General features: G+C 39.9%; 1 pseudogene; it reads right to left on the bottom strand.

Annotated features, from left to right (window-relative positions):
* Nucleotides 1-6017: 6017 nt before the first annotated feature.
* Nucleotides 6018-26706, bottom strand: part of LOC124504098 (trafficking protein particle complex subunit 2-like) — a 47490-nt pseudogene continuing 26801 nt past the window's right edge.

Below are 26706 nucleotides of genomic sequence, written 5' to 3'. Positions count from 1 at the left end.
CAGTCATCAATGATTGTTGCCTGTTTGGACCAGAAAACAATCAAGTATAGTTTGCCTGACCCACAATTTCTCATTTCCAAGTCTATTAGGTTTTGACCTAATTAGCCACTGCAGGTGCTTTCCAAGAGAAGAATTATAGTTTTAAAACTAGGTTAATTAAATTACTTTTAAAATAAAAAAACAAATCTCATAGGCACTTAGTGTGTATAAGCTATAGTTTTAGTTGGCATTTTAGTTGTGATATTCCTCATTAAAAAGGTTAATATTCCCTGCCCACATCTCACCATATACAGAAATTAACTTGAAATGGATCAACGATGTAAATTTAAGAGCTAAAACCATGAAACTCTTTTAAAAACATAGGGGATATATAAATCTTCACAACCTTGGATTAGGCAATGGTTTCTTAGATGTGATACAAAAGCACAAGCAACAAAAGAAGAAATAGATAAATTGGACTTCACCAAAACTGAAAACATTTGTGCTACAAAAGATACCATCAAGTGAATAAAAAGGCAACTCACAGAATGGGAGAAAATACTTGCAAATTATACACCTGATAAGGGACTTGTATCTAGCATATATAAAGAACTTCTAAAATTCAATAATAAAAAACAACTGACCCAATTTTAAAAAAGGAAAAGGAGAGGGCACCTGAGTGGCTCAGTTGGTTGGGCACCTGACTCTTGATTTTGGCTCAGGTCATGATCCTAGGGTCATTGGGTCAAGCCCCACAGTGGGCTCCATGCTTAGCTTGGAGCCTGCTTGGGACTCTCTCTGTCTCTCCCTCTGCCCCTCTCCCCTGCTCACGTTCTCTCTCTTTCTCTAGAATAATTTTTAAAAAATAGGAAAAGGATTTGAATAGACATTTATGCAAAGAAGATATATAGAATGGCCAATAAACTCACGAAAAGAAGCTTAGCATGATTAGCATCAAAGAAACCATAAGGTAAATGCAAATCAAAACCACAATGAGCTTTCACTTCATACTCACCAGGATAGTTGTAATCAAAGTGGCAGATAATAACAAGCATTGACAAGGATATGGAGAAATTGGAAGCCTTATCCATTGCTGGTGGGAATGCTAAATGGTATTGCTGCTTTACAAAGCAGGCTGGAAGTTCCTCAAAAGGATAATCACAGTTAACATACAACTTAGCAATTCCACTTCTAGGTATATATCAGGAAAATGAAAACATATGCCCATACAAAAACTTGTACATAAATGTTCATACCAGTATTATTCATAATAGCCAAAAAAGTAAACAGCCCAAATGGCCATCAACCAATGAGTATACAGACAAAATATAGGGTGTCCAAATATGCATAATGGAATATTATTCATCCATAGAGAGGAGGGTAGTATGCTACACAGATGAACCTTGAAAACATGACGCTAAGTGAAAAAAGCCGGTTTCAGTTCCATTTGTAATTTATGATTCCATTTATATGAAATACTCAGAATGGGCAAATCTGTAGAGACAGAAGGTAGATTATGGTTGTCTAGGACCAGGTTGGTAGGTTGTGGGGAAGGAACAGAGAAATGAGTGACTGCTAATCAGTATGCAATTTCTTTTTAGGATAATGAAATGTTCTAAAATTGCTTGTGGTAATGGTTGCACAACTCTACTGTAGTATTTACTTATTTTTTTCTAGTTTTATTGAGGTGTAATTGAAATATAGTGTTGTGTATATTTTAAATAAGTGAATTTCTCCACGAAGCCTGTTTTTTAACCTTTCAGGATAAAAGCTAAAGTACTCCCCTCGGGGCCAAATTGCTCTACTATTAAGGGTGGACTAGAACTTGAATTACTGATTCTATCAGTACTCCCTCCAACCCAAAAGCTATTCTTCCTACCAAACACTCTAATGCTATGACTTAACAGCACTCTAGGTCCTAAATGCTGAGTCTTGCTTCACCAAATAAAGCTGAGATGTCTGGCATAAATAAATTGAATGGATGAATGTCAGTGTTCTTTCTAAGTTAGTTGGGGGAATGTTCTAACATATTAGGACTATAAGACTGACAAGCATGGCCACAGGGGCCTTTTTAAAAGTAGAGGTTAGGGGCTAAGAATCCAGCATCATAAAGACTTGGATTTAAAACTTGGCTCCCCTCCTTTCAGACTCTCTGAGCAAATTGCTCAATCTCTTAAATACATTATCTTATCTGGTCCTTATGTCAGGTATTGGTAGTCCCATTTTTTACAAATGAGGAAATTAAAGCTTAGCAAATTTATGTAACTAGTCAAGTTCAATTTCTGTACGTGGCAAAATGTTCATACTTTTGTCTGCCCACCTCCAAAGCTATGCCTCCTAATCACTTACAAACCACAATGGCAGCTTATTAATTTATGATGGGAGATGTATCCATTGACCAAGAGGTTTGAATCATCTCTTCAAGGTTAATTTTCCAGTTTCAAACACTTAGGAAATTTAATTAGTAACCAGAATTTTGATAGGTAAGTGTGGACTCTGAACAGAAATAATTGAGGAACTATTCTATGCAGGGAAAGTCTAGACACTTCCATCTGCTTTCCTAAAACCAGTAGGGCTCTGACTTAACCAGGTGTCGTTATTCACTCAACAGCTATGTTTAGAAGATGTACCATAAGCCAGGTCCCATTCTAGGACCTGGGCATAGTCTTGGCCTTCATGAAGCTTACATTTAGTTGGGAGAGACACACCATTAAAGAAATGAACTTAAAAACATGATGAATTCAGATAACCAAAGGGCTATAAGGAAAATAATAGAGAGTGACTTGGGATGGGGGGCCCCACTCTGAGAAGATAGCACATAACCTGAGCCTTTGTGTCCGTTAGGATTAGATTCAGCAGTAAGTGACAGAAAACATAGAATAAAAGTGACCTTTGGGGTGGCTGGGTAGTTCGGTCAGTTGAGCATTTGACTCTTAATTTTGGCTCAGGTCATAATCTCATGGTTCATGATTCTAACTCCTTGTCAGGCTCTGTGCTGACAATGCAGAGCCTGCTTGGGGATTCTCTCTCTTCCTCTCTCTCTGCCCCTACCCCACTTGTGCACACGCAAAAGTGACTTTTAAAAAACCCTGATGTTTATTTCACTGTTATGTAAATGAAGTCTGTAGGTGAGAATTCTAGGGTTGAATGACATTTTTTTTTTAATGTTTATTTATTTTTGAGACAGAGCATGAGCAGGGGAGGGGCAGAGAGAGAGGGAGACACAGAATGGGAAGCAGGCTCCAGGCTCTGAGCTGTCAGCACAGAGCCTGACGCGGGGCTCGAACTCACAGACTGTGAGATGGTGACCTGAGCTGAAGTCGGACGCTTACCCGACTGAGCCACCCAGGCGCCCCAGGATTGAATGACATTTTACAGCAACAAGGATCTAGTCTCCTATGTCTTGTTGCACCCCTTCCCCCATCCTCAGTCATGGTATCTAATGGTTGGTTGTGCTCTAGCTATCATTTCCACATGCCAGCCAGCAGAAAAGAGGAAGGGCCGGGGAGGGGTATGGAAATGGTGAAGAAGGGCAAGCATCTTCCTTTTAAGAACCCTCCCTGAAAGTTGCATATGCTATTTCCAGTTCCATCTCACTGGCTAGACTTGGCTAGCCACATCTAGCTGTTAGAGAGGCTGGAAAATGGAGTCTTTGTTCTAGACAGCCATGTGCCAAGCTAAAAATTAGAGGTTCTCTTTCCAAGGAAGAGATGTTGGGGAATGAATAGTGATCTTTGCCTTAAATGATGAGAAGGACCAGTTATATAAATATCTGGGGGAAAGATCTTTACAGGTGAAGGAAACTGAAAGTACAAAGACCCAGAGGCCAAAAAAAGAATGAGTAAATGAAAGAAAGAAAGAGAGAAAGAAATGAGGTTGGTAGGTTGATTTCAAGAAACAGAAGTCTATAGATCACAGTGAAGAGATTCGATTTTATTTCAGTCACAGTGGCACACTTTTGGAAGGTGTTGAGTACTGGCAGGTTTTGTTTTAAAACTGAATTTGGAGAAATGGTGAGGATATCAGTTAAGCATAAGACATTTTCTCCACTCTCTCACTAATTTCACAAAAATGAGATAAAATTTTTGTTTGCTTGTTTGTTTTTTAAGAATAAAGCTTACAGGGCAAGAAATGTGGAAAAGAGATAAAAGAAGGATGTCAGCAAATATTTGTAAGCTGGAGAGCAGAAGGAGGAATGACAGTTATAAACAAACCTCAGGAAGCTTAAAATTTAATGCCTGAGGTTGGGATGCAGGGAAAAGCAAGCTTCTTCTTGAAGCAGAAACCTGAAAAGGAATTGATTAAACATCGGTTAAAAATTAGTTGGACTCCTAAATATCCCCCTTTAGCCCTTTCAGCCAGATGACACCCTGCCCTGCCCCCCACACCACCCCTTCTGTCATGGAATGGATTGGATTTTCTCTAGAGTGAGTTAAAGCCAAAGGGACTCTGGACTCAGGGACACACACAGCTGGGAACTACAGGGAAATTAATGGGAAATCTATATCCAAAACAGCAAGACACCCAGCCTCCTTCCTACTGAACTGCTAACAAACTAGTAATCAGTTTTCATATAGATGCAGACAGCTGGGGATCCTCTAACAAAAATAGTCAAACCTCTCTACTAGATCACACTACGGTAATACCCACTGGTCAGCAAGCCTCAGTACCCAACACACAGCTGCCGGTCAGTTTTTCAGTGTTTCTATTTTAAATATCATTGGACAGCCTAAGATGTCAAACACTTGAGGAAAATCTCTGATACCTAAGACAAAAACCAAAACATGACAATGTAGGAAGAAGAGAACTTCTAAAAATCAATATCATTAATGTCTTTGTATCCTGAGAGGGATTAGAAAATTTTAAACAGGATAGGAGAAAAATTCAAAAGAAAGGTTGGAACATAAAGGTCAAGAAACTTTCCAGAAAGTTGAGTGAAAAGGCAATAAAACAGAAAAATTAAATTGGAGGTTCAGGCTAGAACGTTTACTATCAGAATAATGGAATTTACAGAAAGAAAGAACAGAAAACAGAAGGAAAGAAAGAATTTGAGAAATAAGACAAGATTAATTCTAAGAACTGAGAAACAATTTTCTAGACAATGTCCCATTTCTCAGAAAGTTACTAAAGGATGTACTCCTGGAAAATGGGGGCAGTTATTCAAGAAATATGAAATCAGGAGAATTAGGAGACCAGGGATTCAAGACAGAAGAAAGATAAGAATTCCATGATTGATGGTAGAACATAAATCCCAAGGAATCTGTTGTGCATCACTCTAGAGTCTGAATCAGGACAGGGTATTTCAGGAGGGAAATCTCTCTCCCCCCCCTTTCTCTCTCTCTCTCTCTCTCTCTCTCTCTCTCTCTCTCTCTCTCACACACACACACACACACACACACACACACACACACACACACACATACTAGATCATCTGATGTATTTTAAGACTTTGGGAGCTATAAATATGTACTTTTAGTGGAGAGTTTGGTGATAAACTAGTGATTATTTCTTAAACAGAGGAAAAACCAGACAATGATTAAGTCCAGGGAAAAAAATCTAAATTGTAATACAAAAGGAATGTTATTATGTATTCTACATGGCTCAGTATGGGTGTAACTCCCAAATAATGATCTAATCAAATATTATGATGTGTTGCTGCTAGGAGGATGGGGGGGCGTGTGTATGTTGGGAAGGAATTGTAATGGAGTTAAATGATCATTAATAGTAGATGGTTAAGGGGTGATGTTTAAACTGGAAAAGATCAAGAAATAGCTGAAGAAGCATGCTCAGAAATAAGGAGTTAAGTATCCAAAGAAACAACTAAAAGAGTTAAAAGTAGTTGCTTTGGGGAAGCAGAAACTGAGAGTTGAGAGGGTAGGGCTGGGACCAGATGTTCATTATTATAAGCTTTGTAAAACTGTTTGACTTTTTTTCCCCCTAAAACTTTCCCAGACTATTTAATCAGGTTACTTACAATGTCCACATTCCTGAGAATACCCCATTGTAGTGACATTGTTTATTTCCAAATTTTTCTGCATTCAACTTAAAAGGTGTTTCTTCCCAAGAAACTGAACTTTTCTGTCAAATGCGTTTGATGGAATAGGAGAAATGGCTTCATAAAATGGATTCATTGCAAACTTTCTGTATAAATCATAAAAACCAGTAAAGAAGTTCTTTTTTTTCTTAATGTTTATTTTAGTTGAGAGAGAGAGAGAGAGAGAGAGAGAGAACAGGGGAGGGGCAGAGAAAGAGGGAGACAGAATCCAAAGCAGGCTCCAGGCTCTGAGCTGTCAGCACGGAGCCTGACGCGGGGCTCGAACTCACGAACTGTGAGATCATGACCTGAGCCGAAGTTGGACACTCAACCAACCTGAGCCACCCAGGTGCCCCAGTAAAGAAGTTCTTTATTCCATCGTCACACCTTGTTTCATGAAGCATAATACATCTCATATGCTGCAGTAACAAATGCTGAAACAAGCCACTCATTGAACTTGTCCATGGTTTTCAAGTACATGTTGTCTGACAGCCACATATTCTCATCTATGTGGTCGAGAGCAGCATGAGCTAGAAACTGGTTCAGATGATGATGATGATCTTTGGATTCTGCTTTCCCAGCTGGCAAAAATTCCATCTCAAACACTGGATCATCATGGTGGCCAACAGTTACAAAGTAGAAGCTTCTAGACATTGTCTTCAATATATAGCTCCTGCGGAGAGACACCGACAATGGAGACAGCCAGTCAGTTACCCCCGCAGACCCTCACTCAGCAGCCGCTGTCAGAACTCCCTGAAAAGCATTTGACTTTTTAACCTGTGTGTGTGTGTGTATGTGTGTGTGTGTGTGTGTGTGTGTAGATGTAGGTGGAATACACCGTACTAAATAATGGCTGATTTTTATTTTTATTTTTTTGCTTTTTGGCTTTATTTTTATCAAAGCTTCTTTACCCTCTGCAACATAAATTGCAATATCATAGTGGAGATACTGTATTTTGCTTAAATTAAATTTTAACCCTGGATTTGAGAGCTTCCTTAGACTTCTACGTACAATATGGAAGACACCCTAGCATAATCTCATCAGCACCACTTTACAAACTTTTGCAACTTGATTATATACGTTGTTACCTCAACTTAGCTACTTAGTGTTGATTCTTACAGGTTTCTATTTCCAAGTATAATTTTTTTTGTCCTTGAGGTTTGCTGACCTACAGGTACACAAGGACTCTTTTATTGCATAAATTTTGTTACAAGTTGTATTTAAGATCCATACTGTATGGGGCACCTGGGTGGCTCAGTTGATTGAGCAGCCAACTCTTGGTTTTGGCTCGGGTCATGGTCTTCTGGTTCACAAGACTGAGCCCTGTGTCAGGCTCTGCACTGACAGTGTGGAGCCTGCTTGGGGTTCTCTCTCTCTTCTCTCTCTCTGCCCTTCCCCTGCCTGGATGTGCCCTCTCTCTCTCAAAATAAATAAATAAACTTAAAAAAAGATCTATACTATAAGAAAATGTATAACATTTATTATAACATTATATAACATATTATAACATATATATAAAACTAAATGCACATCCAATATAACATATATGATAAAACTTGTGTCTCTAGGGTGTGTTACAAAATGACAAATAATTTTAGTGAAGATTATTAGAGGTTTTAGACAAAAGTTTTAATTTAAGAATCCTTTGAATTATCTAGATAAAATGCATACAATTTGATTGAATTCAGAATTTATATACGTTTAACCTATGTAAGATACTCAACTACTTCGACACTGTGATTAAAATCTGATGGAATAGCTCGCTATGGAAAAGAAACACGAAGCTTGCGGGGGCAGTGATAAATTTAAATCTCTAATGAAAGATTAAAAAGGGATCTGTTGAATGCCCAAATCTCCCAACAGCAGCATGAGGAACAGCTTTTGTCACAAGCTGTTCCAGGCCTTGAAGCTTAACAAGCAAGTCTCAAATAAAAATATGTGAGTTTATAGAAATGAAATGGAACCTAATAAGACTAAGCACAGGCCCTGCCTCTTCGATTGGCCTGGAGGCTTATGATCTGTTTCTTCTACTTCTTGAGATTACTTATCTGTGTTATGGTCTTTGTGAGTCTAGCTGAGATCTTCACCCACATCTCCCTGGTGAAGCTGTAAGCTCTCTTCCATGATGACTCACCTCCAGACCTGGCTTTCAGATAAGGTGTAGACAGCAGGAGGACAGAGCAGGGAGTTAACTCTCTGATGCCACTGCGAAAGCAACATAACAATCCTAGCAATCTAGTCTAGTGGTTTCCAACTTTTTCAGCAGGAAGATCCCTTTGAATACACTTTGCTGCTTAATATTGGCTGTTGCTCTAAAGTGTTGCCGGGCAGAGCACACACTCTCTCTGCTCAGTTTAAGCAGGTGACTATCTGACATGTGCCCCAATAACTGTTGTGGCACACCCTGAAATAATCAGTATCACTATTATGAAATAACAGTATCACTGTTCTTTTGCAGAATATTGAAAATAGCCCTCAGCTACCTGTGACTACCTTCAGATTTGTTACAACCCCATTATTATTTTTTTTTTATTTTAAAAATATTTTTTTACATTTTTTCATTTTTAGAGCAGAGAGAGAGCACGAACTGGGGAGGAGGAGAGAGAGACACACAGAATCTGAAGCAGGCTTGAGTCTCTGAGCTGTCAGCATAGAGTCCGACACGGGCTGAAATCCACAAACCGTGAGATCAAGACCTGTGCTGAAGTTTGATGCTTAACTGACTGAGCCATCCAGGTGCCCCACAACCCCCTTATTTTAAAGATGAGTAAGCTGAGGCACACAGAGTTAAATGAAGGAATAATGAATATAGTTATATCATGGAATATAGAATCGAGCGGGAAGCGTTCTGAACCATGAATTAGAAGGCCTGACTTCTAGTCTTCTTTAGGAAGACTTAGCTTTATGATCCGGGTCAGACTTTTTATGTTTTTAGGTTTATTTATTTTGAGACAGAGAGAAAGAAAGAGGAGCAGAGAGAGAGGGAGAGAGAGAATCTCAAATAGGATCCACACTGCCAGTGCAGAGCCTGACGTGGGGCTTGAACTCACAAACTGTGAGATCGTGACCTGAGCCGAAATCAAGGGTCAGACACTCAACTGACTGAGCCACCCAAGGTGCCCCCACTCTTATTTTTGCATTGGCGATGTTCTAAGTAGGATGAACATTACTTCCTCCTCATATACCTGTTCCTTCCTCAGTCTCCTTCCCTTGTTTTCCTTTTCCCCTTGATTAGCAGAATAAGATTCTCCCTGTTTACCCCCATGACCTGTATTAACATTTCTAGAAATGTGATCACTTCTTCATATTTGTTCAGGTAAATGTAGATATTGACACATTACACTTGAATGGAGTTCCCTATAGATTATAAATGTAATACACCAGTGCCTGAGAAAAGGTTGTCTTCGGTGCCATCATCTCTGGTGGCACAGAAACCTAAGTACGCTCAAGTAGACTAACTCATACTGGAGACCTGTCCCATAATTTTGGGAACATGGCACTCTCACGTAACACCTAGTGCAGAGAACTTGAATTTCCTTTTGAATATCTGGATGGTTTAATCTTGGAATGTGAAGTTGCCACAGAAACAGACCTGCTCAAACCTGTTTGGGCGTTCTTAAGGATGAATGATTGCTCTTTACTCTGGTTAAGAGGAAAGACTTTCCATTGTCGATTTGGTCTGACAATCACATTAATGTAGAAAAAGGCTTTGTGAAGCATTATAGACAGTTTTGTAAATTTTGAAGACCTCAAGGAAAAGAGTTTACTAGAGATTTGCTGCTATCAACTTTGTACAACGGAAAGGCACAATCTATTACTCATTCAGGAAGAATGGAATGAGATCACTCAGCATGTGATAGCATAACATTACTCCTGAAAATGAACACTAGTCCACTTATTGGAAGTTAAGAGGAGTTGAAGGTCTAAATAAAGCTCTAAAGAAAATCATAAAGTCTCATTCTTAGTAGGAACAATAGCTTACTGTTTATTGAGCAACTTGTTTCTGCCACACACTATATAATAGTCCTTTTATAATTTTATTTTTTTAAGTGTATTTATTTATTTTTGAGAGAGAGATTGGCAGAGAGAGGGAGACAGAGAATCCCAAGGGGGCTCTGCACTGTCAGTGCAGAGCCTGACATGGACTTGAACCCATCAACTGTGAGATCATGACCCAAGCTGTTATCAAAACTTGGATGCTCAACTGATGGAGCCACCCAGGCACCTCATACACAAAGCCCTTTTAATATACTATGTAACTTAACTAAATTCTCACAACAATCCTGGGAGGTGAGTACTAGTATCACTGGTGAGAAGTGAGACTAAGGTTAAAGTCAGCTCGGAAGGCCTCACGCCTGGTAGGGACATCAGAATTCAAACCCACGTCTGTCTGATTTGAAGTCTGAGTTCTTTCCATGATAAAACACTGCAGCTGTTTTTTATTCTTCTGTGCTTTTTGTTTGTTTTAGTTCATAGTTAATCACATAGATACAATGTGAATTCATTCTTCTTTCAACATATGGTGCATTAGAGATACACTTAAAGTCCTCTCTTTAAGCTCATCATTAATCTCAGTTCCTTCTCACCTTCCTCAGAAATAACATTGCTTTAAGTTTTGGAAGATCCTTAGACATCATTCTTAGACTATCCATTAGATACACAGGAAAAGCTATTCAACATCATTAGCCATTATGGGAATGAAAATTAAAATCACAATGAGATACCACCATACACCTATTAGACTATTAAGTGACTAAAATAAAAAATAGTGATAACATCAAATGCTAGTAAGAATGCAGAAACGAGATCTTTCAGACATGGCCAGCCAGAATGTAAAGTGATCCAGTGAGTCTAGAAAATATGTCTATCAATTCCTTATAAACCTAAACATCACTTACCAGGCAAGACTTTAACTTTTACCCCAGAGAAATGAAAACATACTTTCACAAAGGAACCTATTCAGGAATGTTCATAGCAGTCTTATTTGCAATAGCCAAAAACTGGAAACAACCCAAATGTCCTTTAATAAGCAAATGGTCAAACAATGTATGGTTCATCCCTATCATGGAATTCTACACAGCAGTAAAAAGAAACAAACTATCAATACACAAAACAAGAACTTGAATGAATCTCAAGGGAATCATGCTGGGTGAAAAAAAAAAAGTCTTAGAAGGGCTACATACCATTTGACGCCTTTTATATAACATTCTAGAAATGACAAAATTATAGAGACAGAGACTAGATGAGTGGTTGCCAGGTGTTTGGGATGGGGTTTGGGGAGCATATTGGGTATGACTTCAAAGGAGTAGCATGAGAGACCTTTGGGTGATGGAGTGACTCTCTATCTGGGATTGTGGTGGTGGTTACATGAATCTACATATGTGATAAAATTGCATGGAAGTATACACACACACACACACACACACACACACACACACACACAGGAGTGTATATAAAACTGGTGATATATGTAGGGCACCTGGGTGGCCCAGTTGGCTAAGGGTCCGACTCTTGATCTGGGCTCAGGTCATGATCTCACGGGTCCTAGGATGGAGCCCCACGTTGGGCTCCCCGCTGACAGCACAGAGTCTGCTTGGCATTCTCTCCCTCTCTCTCTCTGTCCCTGCTCTGTGCACACACAAGCTCTCTATCTCTCTCTCAAAATAAATTAAAAATTTTTAAAGATCTTAAAAGTAGTGATATCTGAATAAAGTTGTGGATTATATCAATGTCACTTTCCTGTTTTTAATATTGAACTACATTTATGCAATGTATTATCATTGGCAAAAAAAATGGATCATGGGTACATGAGCCCTTTCTATATCATTTTTTACAACTTCTTGTTAATCTATGATTATTTAAAATTTAAAAAGTCAAGTTCAAAACATATCCATTGCATACACTTACGTTCCTGTATAAAATATCTAGTATTGACTTTTGTGTGGGTTTTTTTTTTCATAAATACTATCATTGTGAAGTATCCTTCTGCAAACATGATTTCTCACTCAACATTCTGTTTTGAGATCCATTCAAAATCTGTATATAGACACCTAGGTGTTGTAACTACCGCATAGGATTCTAATATATTAATATGTCACATTTTCTTCATCCCTCCCCAATTTATGAACATTTAGATTTTTTCAATGTTTTCTTATTACAAAGCCTGCCGTGATGAATATTCTTGTATGTGACCTGTTGTACACATGGGTAAGTTTTTCTACTGTTGTATTTCCTGTTCTTAGAGGTAATAAGGATACTAGCTATCAATGTTTATTGAGCACTGGCTATCATATTGTTATGATTGGTGAGGGATTGGGGAAGTTAACTAACTTACCAAAAGTCACACAGCCAGTAAGTGGCAGAGTCAGAATTCAAACCCATCCTGTCCAATTCTGAACCATAGTCTTTTGTTTGTTTGTTTGTTTGTTTGTTTGTTTGTTTTGAGAGAGATAGAGAGTACACACACAGGTGAGCAGAGGAGGGGCAGAGAGAGAAGGAGAGAGAAAATCCCAAGCAGGCTTCACGCTGTCAGCGCAGAGCCTGACATGGGACTCAGTGCCACCAACCGTGGGATCATGACCTGAGCCGAAACCAAGAGTCTGAGGCTCAACCAACTGAGCCACCCAGGCGCCCCTGAAACCCATGTTCTCAACCACTGTGATGTGCTGCTGCCTGCATTAGTGTTCAGTGTTCAGAATTTTCTGGATATCTTCCCTGACTGTTAATCAAGGTGTCCTCAATCTGTACTTTGCAGTTTGATCTTTTAACCTAAAATGGTGTCTTTTTATTTATTCTGGTTAATTAAATCATGACTTGAGGCCATAATTTCAGCATGTTGAGATAGATACTTATTTCAAACACAAGGGTTTTTAGAGCACTTCCTGTAAAGTATTCCTGCCAAAAATGTTGAACTTGAATCTAATCAGGCTTCTAGTATTAACTTCCATTTAGAGCAAATAAAAGGAACAGAGAGATAGTTAAGTGATACCATAGGGAAGCAACTGATATATACATAATGTAGAATATTCTATAGGACAATGAACACGGTTTTTGTGACAAATCAATACCATGAAAAAAGTGTACATGTATTTGTGTGTGGATGGGGTGGACAGACTTCTCTAAATTAAAAGGAATTTAGGAGACATGACAACCAATTATATTGAGATCTTATTTGTACTTGAATTTAAATAAACCACCTTTTTAAAAAATTTATTTATCCTGAGAGAGAGAGAGAGAGAGAGAGAGAGAGAGAGAGAGAGAAAGAGTGCACGCACAAGCAGGAGAGAGGCAGGGAGAGAGGGAGAGATTGAGAATCCCAAGCGGACTCCAATGAGGGCCGAACCTGAACCCACCAACCCAGGCACCCCTAAATAAACCAGCTTTTTAAAATACTTATTTTTGAGAGAAAGAGACAGAGTGCAAGCAGGGAAGGGCAGAGAAAGGGGGAGACACAGAATCCGAAGCAGGCTCCAGGCTCTCTCAGCTGTCAGCACAGAGCCCCACTCGGGACTTGAACTCACAAGCCATGAGATCATGACCTGAGCTGAAGTCCGACACTTAACCAACTGAGCCACCCAGGAGCTCCTGAACAAGCTTTTAAAAAAGTCACTTTTCAGGGGCACCTGGGTGGCTCAGTTGGTTGAGCATCCAACTATGGCTCAGGTCATGATCTCACGGTTCATGGGTTTGAACACCACATCGGACTCACTGCTGTTAGCCTGTCAGCAGAGGCCATTTCAGATCCTCTGTCCCCCTCTCTGCCCTTCCCTCTGCTTGTGCTCTCCCCAAAATAAATAAATATTATTTAAAAAGACATTATTGAGATGAGCAAGGAATTGGGATTTTCTGTTACTAGATGATGTAAAAGGACACTAAGGGATTATTGTTAATTTTGATAAGTGCTTTAAAAAGAATTGTGGTTATGTGAAAAGATGTCCACTTTAAAAAAGAGATTGGGGGTATTTGGGTGGCTCAGTGGGTTAAGCACCCAACTCTTGATTTCGGCTCAGGTTGTGATCTCACAATTCCTGAGATCGAGACCTACATTGGGCTCCGAGCTCACAGCACAGAGCCTGCTTGTGATTCTCTCTCTCTCTTCCTCTCTCTTTGCCCCTTCGTTACTTTCTCTGCCCCTCCCCTGCATGCGCACTCTCTCCCAAATAAATAAATAAACATTTTTTTAAAGATTTTTTTTTTGAGAGAGAGTGCAAGCAAGTGGGGGAGGGGCAGAGAGAGAGAGGGAGAGACAAAGAATCCCAAGTAGGCTCTGAGCTGTCAGTGCAGAGCCTGAGGTGGGGCTCAAACTCACCAACTGTGAGATCTGAGCTGAAACCAAGAATCAGAAGAATAACCGACTGAGCCACCCAGGTGCCCCCCAAAAGAAAGATTCTTACCAAAGTATTTGCAGGTGGAATTATATGATGTCTGGAATTTTCTGTAAATACTCGGGGGGTGGGGTGGGTGAGGGGGGGAGGTAGATACAGCAAATGGGCAAAATCTTGACAATCACTGAATCCAGAAGATAAACACATGAGAGTTCATTGCTGTTTTTTACTATTTTGCCAAAGTTTATAATAAATTTTAAAGTGTTTTTAATTATAAAGTATTAGAAAACATGGCAGGTGAGGATAAAGCTTTGAAAATAAGAGAGGGGCACCTGGGTGGCTCTGTAGGTTAACTGTCCAACTCCTGATTTCAGCCGTGGGTTTGAGCCCCACGTCCAGCTCTGTGCTGACAGTGAGGATTCTCTCTCTCCCCCTCCCTCTGCCCCTCCCCTGCTTGCAGGCTTTCTCTTTCCCAAAATAAATAAAGTTAATAAAAAAAAAAGGTAAGAGAAAAAATACAGCTCATAACCCACTACTCGGAGACACTGTTAAAATTTAGATGCATTTTCTTCTACTACTTTTCTATGCATCTTTTGTTTAAACTTTCATAGTGAAGATAAAAATCTTGATATAATTTTGTGTCCTTTTCCCCTTTACCTATGTAAGCATTTTTTTTTTTTAATTTTTTTTTCAACGTTTTTTATTTATTTTTGGGACAGAGAGAGACAGAGCATGAACGGGGGAGGGGCAGAGAGAGAGGGAGACACAGAATCGGAAACAGGCTCCAGGCCCTGAGCCATCAGCCCAGAGCCTGATGCGGGGCTCGAACCCACGGACCGCGAGATCGTGACCTGGCCGAACTCGGACGCTTAACCGACTGCGCCACCCAGGCGCCCCAATGTAAGCATTTTTAATATTATCGTGAATTTTCCTAAGCATCATATGTAATGATGACATAATAGTTCGTTGAATAGTTATAGCCAGGCCGCATTTGATATCTCTCCTCTGTGCTTACATGTCATTCTATTAAGATTTCTAATAAAGCATTTATTCTGTGTCACATTTTTTGTGTGGGGGGAGGTACAGTCTCGTCCTATGTACTAAAACTAACACCGTGCTGCAAAATTTTAACTAATGTAAAAGAATTAATATTTTCCATAACTGAGTATATACATGATCATGATGGTGTCTGCCATGACCTGGAGCAAAGAAGGTGATACGAGATAGCACAAAGCAGCATACAATTTGCATTGAGATAATTGCCTTATAATGTGACAAAAAGCAGGCACCAAAGCAAGACTGTTTGTATCCTAGAACATTAATACATTAGCTTGGGGAGAATAGATTGTCAGAGAAAAATCAAAAACCAATTCGATGAATTAATTATTAGCATGCTATTTTATTTGTATGTAAGAGTGAAATGCCGACAGATGAGATTTATAGAATAAGGAAAACAGGAAAGAGATGAAAAAGAAAAACACTGGGAACAAAGAACTTTGTTTCCCTTTTCTTAGGTAAGTGCTGCCTCAAGGTGTTAACAACGGTTTGGGTTATGGTTTCCCTAGAAAGGTTAGCTGTGAAACATTCATAACGAGCTGTCTTTGTGTGATGTTTTCCTCTGCCCTCTGTTAGCATCTTTTGTTCGTCTTAATTAGGCCAGGAACCCACATCAAAATTTCTCCAGCGCTTACAAGTCAGAAAAGTAAACAGTTCTATTCAAATTACAGAATGGTAGACTACCCAGCTTACAATGGTTCGGACTTAGGATTTTTCTACTTGACCATGGTGCGAAAGCAACATGCATTTAGCAGAACTGTACGCGGAATTTTGAGTTTTGACCTTTTCCCAGACTAGCAACGCATGTAAGGCACTCTGGTAATGCAGGGCAGCTGTGGTGAGTGCAGGTCTTAGCCATGCGACCCCGAGAGGAAACGACCCATAGCACTTACACCCACTCTGTACCCACACCGTGATTTTGTTTTTCACTTTCAGGACAGTATCAAATAAATTACATAAGATATTCAACACTCTAGTCTAAAATAGGCTTTGGGTTAGATGATTTTGTCCAGCTGTAGGTGAATGTAGGTGTTCTCAGCATGTTTAAGGTAGCCTATGCTAAGCTACCGTGTTCAGTTGATTAGGCATATTCAATCTATTTTCAACTTATGATGGGTTTATTGGGATGTCCAGGAAGATCTATAGTTGCCTTGTAACTGAAAGGTGTAGGAGTAGACTTCAGGCAGAGCGTGATCAGGGATCCAAATAATGACATCAGGACTCAATTTCTCTTAATCTCTTGGTTACATCTGAATTGTGTTGGCTTTATTTCAGGCAGGCTTTTACCTTGAGGCGGTAAGATGATGTCAGCAGGGGCGCCTGGGTGACTCAGTCAAGTATTCACTCTTGATTTTGGCTCAGGTCATGATCTCGCGGTTTGTGAGTTCGAGCCCAGAGTTAGGCTCTGTGCTGACAGTGAAGAGTCTGCTTGGGATTCTCTCTCTCCCTCTCTCTTCCACTCCCCTACACTCTCTCCTCTATCTCTCTCTCAAAATAAATTAACTTAAAAAGAAAGGGGGATGGCAGCAGTTCTCCATCCTATAACATTCTGGGTTCAAAGTTAGTTGAAAAGAAGTTTCTCTCCATGTTAGGCAAATTTGGTCAAATGACCTGCCCTGAACCAATCACTGTAATCAGGGGAATGGAATTCCAATTCTCGGCTGGTCTTGGCCACAGATTGAGGGAAGGTACCTATTGCCACACATGACTAAGAAGAGGAAGAATCCCTAAGAGGAAGTCAGATTGTGGTTACCGAAGGAAGGGGAAATGGATGTATGCCGGACAAGCAAAGTGCCGTAGGAGGCCACCATAGTGCAACAATATATGTATCAGTTAGGATTTTTTTAGATACAAGTAACAACAACAAGAAATCAAATTCTAATTGCCTTTCACAAAATAAGAAAGAAATTTCTTAACTCCTGTTCAAAAATGTACCCAGGATTTGTTTTAATCAGATATGGTAAGACATGCAGTCATAGAAATGATCATCACGTAGGAAGAAGTTTATACTCATAGACCCCTAAAAACAGGAGACATGGTATGCCACACAGGGCCAGGTGAGGAAGCCCTAGGGCTGGTCATGAGGGAGAGAGGTGTGAGAAGGAAGAGCATGGTCCAGAGCCTTTATTTAGGGTTTTTGTGAGAAGAAAGGGGTAAAGCAGAGTGGATACAATGAGTTAGCTTAAGATTGAATAGTTTGAGGGGAGACTGGGTGGCTCAGTCGTTTAAGCATCCAGCTCTTGGTTTCAGCTCAAGTCACGATCTCTTGGTTCGTGAGTTTGAGTGTCACGTTGGGTTCCATGCTGGCAGCACAGAGCCTCCTTGAGATTCTTTCCCTCTCTCTCTGCCCTCCCCCACCCCCGCTCATTCTCTCTCTTTCCCTCTCTCTCTTTCTTAAAATAATTTTTTTTTAAAAGACTGAATAGTTTGATTAATTTCAGTAGGCTCTGGACTATAGGGATGATCTCTAGTTGTCTGTACCTAGCTTTGGGGGTGAATTAGCTAGTCCCAGAAGGGGCAGTCTCTCCAGGATCAAAGCCCCAAGTGCCAGAACATCCAAAACACTGGAAATACGAAAGTACATCAACATAGCTCCCGTAACTGAAAAGTCCAGGGAAATAAATTTTCTGGTGTAGCTAGACATGACACACACAGTATTATCTCTGCATCATGCTCAGGCTCCACCTGGTGGCTCTTGGCAGTCCCAGACTCCACTGCTCCCTCTTCCGCCCACACTCCACAGAGCCTAAATGACTGCAGGAGCTCGTCTCTGCATCCTCTCTGCTTCAAATCCAGAAGGAGAGAAAGAGCTTCTTTCCTCCCACAGCCAAACACAACTCCTGGTTCTTATTCTTCTTGGCCAGACATGGGCCAATCACTGCAGCCAAGAGGATGGGAATCGCTTACTGACTTAGGGAGCACCCCTAGCATTGCAACCAAATGGCTTGAGAGGTGGCTGTTTGGGTGTTCTGGCATGCTATGTTGCCAGAAGAATGGGAAACCAAGAAAACAGCTGTCCACACTACATAATGGATGTCAGACATGTTTATCCTGGGTAGCTCTTACCTTGTAATTACTGCTGACTTGTTTCGTGTAACCTTGACCCTTCCAATCCAGTCACAAGTACCATCAAGAACTGTAGTATTAAAAAAAATTTTTCTTTATTACATTTATTTATTTTTGAGAGACAGAGTGAGACAAAGTGAGAATGGGGGAGGGGCAGAGAGAGAGGGAGACACAGAACCCGAAACAGGCTCCAGGCTCTGAGCTGTCAGCACAGAGCCCAACATGGGGCTCGAACCCACGAACTGTAAGATCATGACCTGAGCCGAGGTCGGACGCCCAACCGACTGAGCCACCCAGGCGCCCCAAGAATTGTAGTATTTTGATTTCCAGAGAAGATGGTGGAGTAGGAGGACCCTACACTCACCTTGTCTCATGGATACAACTAGATTAACACCCACATCAGTGTAAACAACCCGGGAAATAACCCAAAGACTAGCAGAAGGACTCTTCATAGCTAAATGCAGAGAAAAGGCCACATGGAAGAGGGTAGGAAAGGCAGAGATGCAGTTGGGAGCCAAATGGACCCATGGGACTATCTGTGGGAGGAAGGGATACTGAGGGTGTGGAGAGGGGAGAGAAACATACCTTCCCCCCAGGAACCCTAGGCACAGGGAACCTGCATGGGAAGATGAATCCCCATCACATCTGGCTTGGGAAACCAGAGGCACTGAATTTCATGAGTTCTTAAAAAAATTGTTTAATGTTTATTTATTTTTGAGAGAGAGAGACAGAGCATGAGTGAGGGTGGGACAGAGAGAGATGGAAACAGAATCCAAAGCAGACTCCAGGCTCTGAGCTGTCAGCACAGAGCCCAATTTGGGGCTCAAACTCAAAAGCCATGAGATCATGACCTGAGTCAAAGCTGGACAGTTAGCCAGCTGAGACATCCAGGCGTCCCTAAAAAAATATGAATTTTGTGAGTTCTTAAAATCAGCATGGCTTAACACTTTGAACTTAAAAAAGCAGCGGGCTTGGCTTTGGGAGAGCCAGGAAGGCAATAGGAAACTGAGTCCCTGCCTCTAAAGAGATAGTACAACAAATAGCCCTGTGGAGATACAGCATAGAAACAGAAGTTTGAAAATTTTCTTAGGTATATGGGAGGGATATTTCTTTACTAATCTCAGAGCATGTGCTGGAGGGGCAGGGATCTTTGGGAGACTTCTCCAGGAACAAAGGAGTTAGCAGGCACCATCCCCACCCCCACCCTTCCAAGCCTGGATGCATGGACTAGTTCCTGCTGGAACTAGGACAGTGCTAACACTTGCTACCTCACTTTGCTAAAAGCACACACTGGCCTATGTTTTTCTGCAGACATGCCCCCTCCACCCAGGCCTTGGCTCCAGATGCCCTCCCATAGCAGACCTTGGTAAACCTGGCTAATACCGAGGACCCCACCCCAGCACATTTCTGTGCATATGCCCCCCTTCAATCTGGCCTTCCTTGGTCCTGGCAGGTCCTGTCCATAGCAAACAGGCATAAACCTTGCTAACACCAATACTGTGCTCTGAATTCTCCTGCAGACTTACCCTCTCCAGTTCCCCCCATGCTGGAGCTATCCAAAGCGGTTCCACAAGTGTGGCAGTGTAGAAGCAGCCCTGACAGGGACAAGCACCACTGCAAAATGACTCCTACCCCAGGGAGAGGGGAAGATACCCATACATACCAGTCCAACTGTAGCCCCAGATGTGGGCTGGGGGCAGATGCTGGGTCTGACTGCAGGCCCCACATACCAGTGAAACTTTCTCAGGGGACAACACAAGGAAAGAGCCCCACAGTTTGGTGTCACCCCATCTCTGGCAAACACCTAATCTGATTCAACTCAAGCCCAAGAAGGCCCCCGACTGGCCCCACTAACAACACAGGGACCAAACCCTGCCCACAACAGGCAAAGAAAGACATTGCTGATGACTGGACTGAAGATAAAAGTGGCTCAATCACAATAGCAGGGTGCACACAACACACATATGAAACACCCCTAAAATGCCAGGTTTGGGTGAATGAGGGACTTTGCACTGCAGGGCACTATAGGACTTCTTCTTCATAAGGCCACTACTTTCAAGAGCAGGAGACATAGCTGACTTTCCTAACACATAGAAACAGACACGGAGAGTTAGACAAAATGAGGAGAGAGAGGAATATGTTCCAAATGAAAGAACGGAACAGAATCACAACAAGGGAGCTAAACGAAATGGAGATAATTAATATGCCTAATAGAGAACTTAAGGTAATGATCATAAAGATACTCACTGGACTTGAGAAGAATGGAGGACCTCAATGAGACCCTTAACAAAGAGATAGAAAATATAAAAAAGAATCAATCAGAGATGAAGAACTCAATAACTGAAATTAAAAATACACTCTTGGGGGCACGTGGATGGCTCGGTTGGTTAAGAGTCTGACTCTTGATTTCAATTCAGATCATGATCTCACCATCATGAACTCAAGCCATACATCAGGCTCTGCACTCGGTGTGGAGCCTGCTTAAAATTCTCATTCTCTCTCTGTCTCTCTGCTCTTCCCCTCCTCTCCTCTCGCTTGTGTGTACACACATGCTCTCTGTATCTTAGAAAAGAGAAAAAATACACTAGATGGAATAAATAGTAGACTAGAGGAAGCAGAAGAATGGACCAGTGACCTGGTAGAGAGAGTGAGTAATCAAAGGAATCAAAATGAACAGTAGAGAGAAAAAAATAGTAATGAAAAGTGCAATAGACTTAGGCAACTTAAGCATAATAACATTCGCAATTTAGGAATCCCAGAAAGAGAAGAGAAAAAAAAAGGCAGAAAATGTATGTGAAGATATAATAGCTTAAAACTTCCCAAATCTGGAGAAGGAAACAGATATCCAGACCTGGTAGGCACAGAGATCCCCCAACAAAATCAACCCAAGGAGACCCACACCAAGACAGGTAATAATTAAAATAGCAAAAATTAGTAATAAAGAGAATTCTAAAAGCAGCAAAAGGAAATAGTTACATAGAAAGTGAGCCCCATAAAGCTATCAGCTAATTTTTAGCAGAAACTTTGCAGGTCAGAGGGGAGTGGCATGATATATTCAACGTGCTGAAAGGAGAAAAACAAACAAACAAACAAACAAACCCTGCAACGAAGAATACTCTATCCAGCAAGACTATTATTCAGAATAGAAGGAGAGATAAAGAGTTTCTCAGACAAACAAAAGGTAAAGGAATTCATGACCACTAAACCAACCCTACATGAAATATTAAAGAGGACTATTCGAGTGGAAAGGAAAGACCATAAGCAGGAATAAGAAAAGTCGGAAGTACAAAAACAGAAAAATAAAGTGTATCTATAAAAATCAGTCAAGGTATTCACAAAATGAAAGGATGTAAAGTATGACACTATATACCTAAAACATGGTGTGGGGGAGGGGTAAAGAATGGGTTCAAACCTAAGCGACCATCAATTTAACAGAGTGCTATATGCATAAGATGTTATATTTAAATCTAATGGTAACCACCAACCAAAAACTAGTAAAAAAAAATATGCACAAAATAAGGAGAAAGTAATCTAAGTGTATCACTAAAAAAAGCCAGCAAACTGTGAGAGAAGAGAGCAAGAGAAGAAAGAGAAAAACTACAAGAACAACTGTAAAATAAGTAACAAAAGGGCAATAAGTACATACCTATCAAGAATTGCTTTGAATGTAAAGGGACTAAATGCTCCAGGTGAAGACACAGTGTGACAGAATGGATAAAAAAACAAGACACATCTATATGCTGCCTACAAGAGACTTATTTCAGACCTGAAGACACATGCAGATTGAAAGTAAGGGGATGTGGGGCACCTGGGTGGCTCAGTCGGTTGGGCGTCTGGCTCTTGGTCTCTGCTCATGTCATGATCTCATGGTTCATAGGTTCAAACCACAAGTTAGGCTATGCACTGGTGGCATGGAGCCTGCTTGAGATTCTGTCCCTCTGCCCTTCCCCCACTCATGCTTGCACACGATCTCTCTCTTTCTCTCTCTCAACAAATAAATAAACATTAAAAAAAAAAGAAAACAAGGGATGGAAAAGCATGCAAATGGAAGTGAAAAGAAAGCTGGGGTAGCAATATATACATTGAATAAAATAGACTTCAAAACAAAGACTATACCAAGAGACAAAGAAGGGAATAATTCAATAAAAGGATATAACAATTATAAACATTTATGCACCCAACATGGAAGTACCCAAATACATAAAGCAACTAATATCAAACATAAAGGAAATAATTGAAAGTAATACAATAATAGTAGGGGACTTTAACACCCCACTTACATCAATAGATAGATAATCCAAATGGAATATCAACAAGGAAACAGTGGCTTTAAATGACACATGCAACCAGATGGATGTAACATATATTCAGAGTATTCCATCTTAAAACAGCAGAATACACATTGTTTTCAAGTGCACGTGGAACATTCTCCAGAATAGATCACATATTAGGTCACAAAACAATCTCAACAAATTTTTAAAAAATGAAATAATGCCATGCATCTTTTCCAACTATAATGCTATAAAACTAAAAGTCCACCACAAGGAAAAAATCTAGAAAGAACACAAATACATGGAGGTTAAATAACATGCTAATGGGGCACCTGGGTGGCTCAGTTGGTTAAGAGTCAGACTCTGCCTCAGGTCATGATCCTATGGTTCATGAGTTCGAGTCCCGTGTGCTGACAGCTTGGATCCTGGAGCTTGCTGTGGATTCTGTGTCTCCCTCTCTCTCCTTCTCTCTGCCCTTCCCCCACTCATGCTCTGTTTCTCTCAAGAATAAAACATTAAAAATTTTGAAAAAAAATAACATGATACTAAACAATGAATGGGTCAACCAAAAAATCAAAGAGAAAATTTAAAAATACATGAAGACAAATAAAAATGAAAACACAATGATCCAAAAACTTGGGGATGTAACAAAAGCTGCTCTAACAGGGAAGCTTATAACAATACAGACCTACCTCAAGAATCAAGAAAAATCTCAAATAAACAACCTAACTTTACATCTAAAGGAGCTGGAAAAAGAAAAACAAACAAAACCCAAAATCAGTAGAAGGAAGGAAATAATAAAGACTTAGAGTAGAAATAAGACAGAAGTTAAAAAAAAACCAATAGAACAGATCAATAAAATCAGGAGCTGGTTCTTCAGAAAGATCAACAAAATTGATAAACATTTAGCTAGACTCATTAAAAAAAAAAGAGGACTCAAATAAACAAAGTCAGAAATGAAAGAGGAGAAATAACACCCAATGCCACAGAAATACAAAGGATTATGACAGAATACTATGAAAAATTATATGTCAACAAATTGGACAAACTAGAAGAAATGAAACTAGAAGAAATGTTTCCTAGAAACATATAACCTCTCAAAACTGAATCAGAAAGAAACAGAAAATTTGAACAGACCGATTACTATCAATTAAATTGAATCAGCAATAAAAAACAAAACAAAAACAAAAAAACCTCCCAACAAACAAAAGTCCAGGGCCAGAATGCTTTACAGGTAACTTCTTTTTTTTTAATTTGTTAAAGTTTGTTTGTTTATTGTTTATTATTATTATTATTATTATTATTATTATTATTTTGAGAGGGCACAAGTAAGTGAGGGGCAGAGAGGGAGAAAGTGAAGGAAGGAGAGAGAGAGAAGCAGGGCTCACCTGAAGTAGGTCTTGAGCTCACCTGAAGTAGGACTCATACTCACCCGAAGTGGGGCTGGAGCTCACCCAATGTGGGGCTCAAACTCACAAACCGTGAGATCATGACCTGAGCCAAAATCAGATGCTTAACCGATTGAACCACCCAGGTGCCCCTTCACAGGTGAATTCTATCAAACACTTAAAGAAGAAATACCTGGGGCACCTGGGTGACTCAGTCGGTTAAGCATTCAACTCTTGATTTCAGCTCAGGTCATGATCTCATGGTTTGTGAGTTTGAGCCCCACATCAGGCTCTGCACTGTCAGTGCAGAGCCTGCTTGGGATTCTCTCTCCCTCTCTCTCTCTCTGCCCCTCCTCAGAGCTTGCTCTCTCTCTCTCAAAATAAACTAAACATTAAACAAATTTAAAGAAGCGGGGTGCCTGGGTGGCTCAGTTAAGCGTCCAACTTCAGCTCAGGTCACAATCTCATGTTTGTGAGTTCGAGCCCCATGTCCAGCTCTGTGCTGACAGCTCAGAGCCCGGAGACTGCTTGAGATTCTGTAACTCCCTCTCTCTGCCCCTCCCCTGCTCTCATTCTATCTCTCTCTCTCTCTCAAAAATAAATAAACATTAAACATTTTTTTAATTTAAAGAAGAATACCTATTTTTCTCAAACTATTTCAAAATATAGAAGAGGAAGGAAAGTTTCCAAATTCATTCTATGAGGCAGCATTACCCTGATATTGACACCAGATAAAGACACTACAAAATAATAGAACTACAGGCCAATAGCTCTAACGAACACAGATGTAAAAATCCTCAACAAAATATTAGCAAATTGAATCCAGCAATATATTTAAAAAATCATTCACCACTATCAAGTGTATTTATTCCTAGGATGCAAGGTGGTTCAATGTTCACAAATCAGTTAATGAGATATATCACATCAATGAGAGCAAGGATAAAAACGACATGATCATTTCAACAGCTGCAGAAAAAGCATTTGACAAAGTACATCATTCATGATAAAGAAAAAAACCCTCAACAGAGCAGATTTAGAGGAAACATACCTCAACATAATAAAGGCCATATATGAAAAATCCACAGCTAACATCATACTCAATGGTGAGAAACTGAGAGCTTTTCCCCTAATATCAGGGACAAGACAAGGATTGCCACTTTCACCACCTTTATTCAACATAGTACTAGAAGTCCTAGCCACAGCAATCAGACAAGAAAGAAAGAAAGAAAGAAAGAAAGAAAGAAAGGGCATCCAAATTGGTAAGGAAGAAGTAAAACTTTCACTATTTGCAGACTATATATATATATATATATATATATATATATATACACACACACATACATGTGGTAAAAACCTGATGACTCCACCAAAGAACTATTAGAACTGATAAGTGAATTCAATAAGGTTGTAGGATACAAAATCAATATACAGAAATCTGTTGCATTTCTATACACTAATAATGAACTAGCAGAAAGAGAAATTAAGAAAACAATTCTATTTACAATTGCACCAAAAATAATAAAACACCTAGGGAATAAACTTAACCAAAAAGGTGAAAGACCTGTACTCTGAAAACTATAAAACACTGATGACAGTAATTGAAGATACACAAACAAATGGAAAGATATTACATGCTCATGGATTGGGAGAACAAATATTGTTAAAATGTCCATTTTATCCAAAGTTATCTACAGATTTAATGCAATCCTGATCAAAATCCCAAGAGCATTTTTCACATAACTAGAAGAAATAATCCTAAAATTTGTATGGAACCACAAAAGACCCCAAATAGCCAAAGCAATCTTGAAAAAGAAGAACAAAACTAGAGACATCACAATCCCAGATTTCAAGACATACGTCAAAGCTGTAGTATTCATAACACTATGGTTCTGACACACACAAAAAACAGACACATAGATCAATAGAACAGAATAGAGAGCCCCAAAATAAATCCACAATTATATGGTCAATTAAGCTTCAACAAAGCATGAAAGAATATACAGTGGGAAAAACACAGTCTCTTCAACAAATGATGTTGGGAAAACTGGGCAACTGCATGCAAAAGATTGAAATTGGACCACTTTATTTCATCATACACAAAAACTCAAAATGGATTAAGGACCTAAATGTGAGACCTGGAACTATAAAAACCTAGAAGAAAGCACAGGCAGTAATTTCTCTGACATTGGCCATAAGCAACATTTTTCTAAATATGTCTTCTGACACAAGGGAAACAAATGTAAAAGGAAACTATTGGGACCAAATAAAAATAAGAAGCTTCTGCACAGCAAAGGAAACAACCAACAAAACTAAAAGGCAGCCTACAGAATGGGAGAAGATATTTGCAAATGACATATCCAATAAAGGGTTAGTATCTCAAATATATAAAGAACTTATACAGCTCAACACACACATGCGCGTGCGCGCGCACACACACACACACACACACACACACACACACAATGAATTTCTGAGCCATAAAAAAGAAGGAAATCTTGCCATTTGCAATAATATGGATGGATCTAGAGAGTAAAATGCTAAGTGAAATAAGTCAGTCAAAGAAAGACAAATACCATATGATTTCACTC

The sequence above is a fragment of the Lynx rufus genome, unplaced genomic scaffold (assembly GCF_022079265.1).
Source record: "Lynx rufus isolate CCGP_SWC_20201006 ecotype Redwood Valley unplaced genomic scaffold, mLynRuf1.p SCAF_8, whole genome shotgun sequence".
In the NCBI taxonomy this organism is placed as follows: Eukaryota; Metazoa; Chordata; class Mammalia; order Carnivora; family Felidae; genus Lynx; species Lynx rufus.
This window is presented reverse-complemented; position numbering and strand designations above follow the sequence as displayed.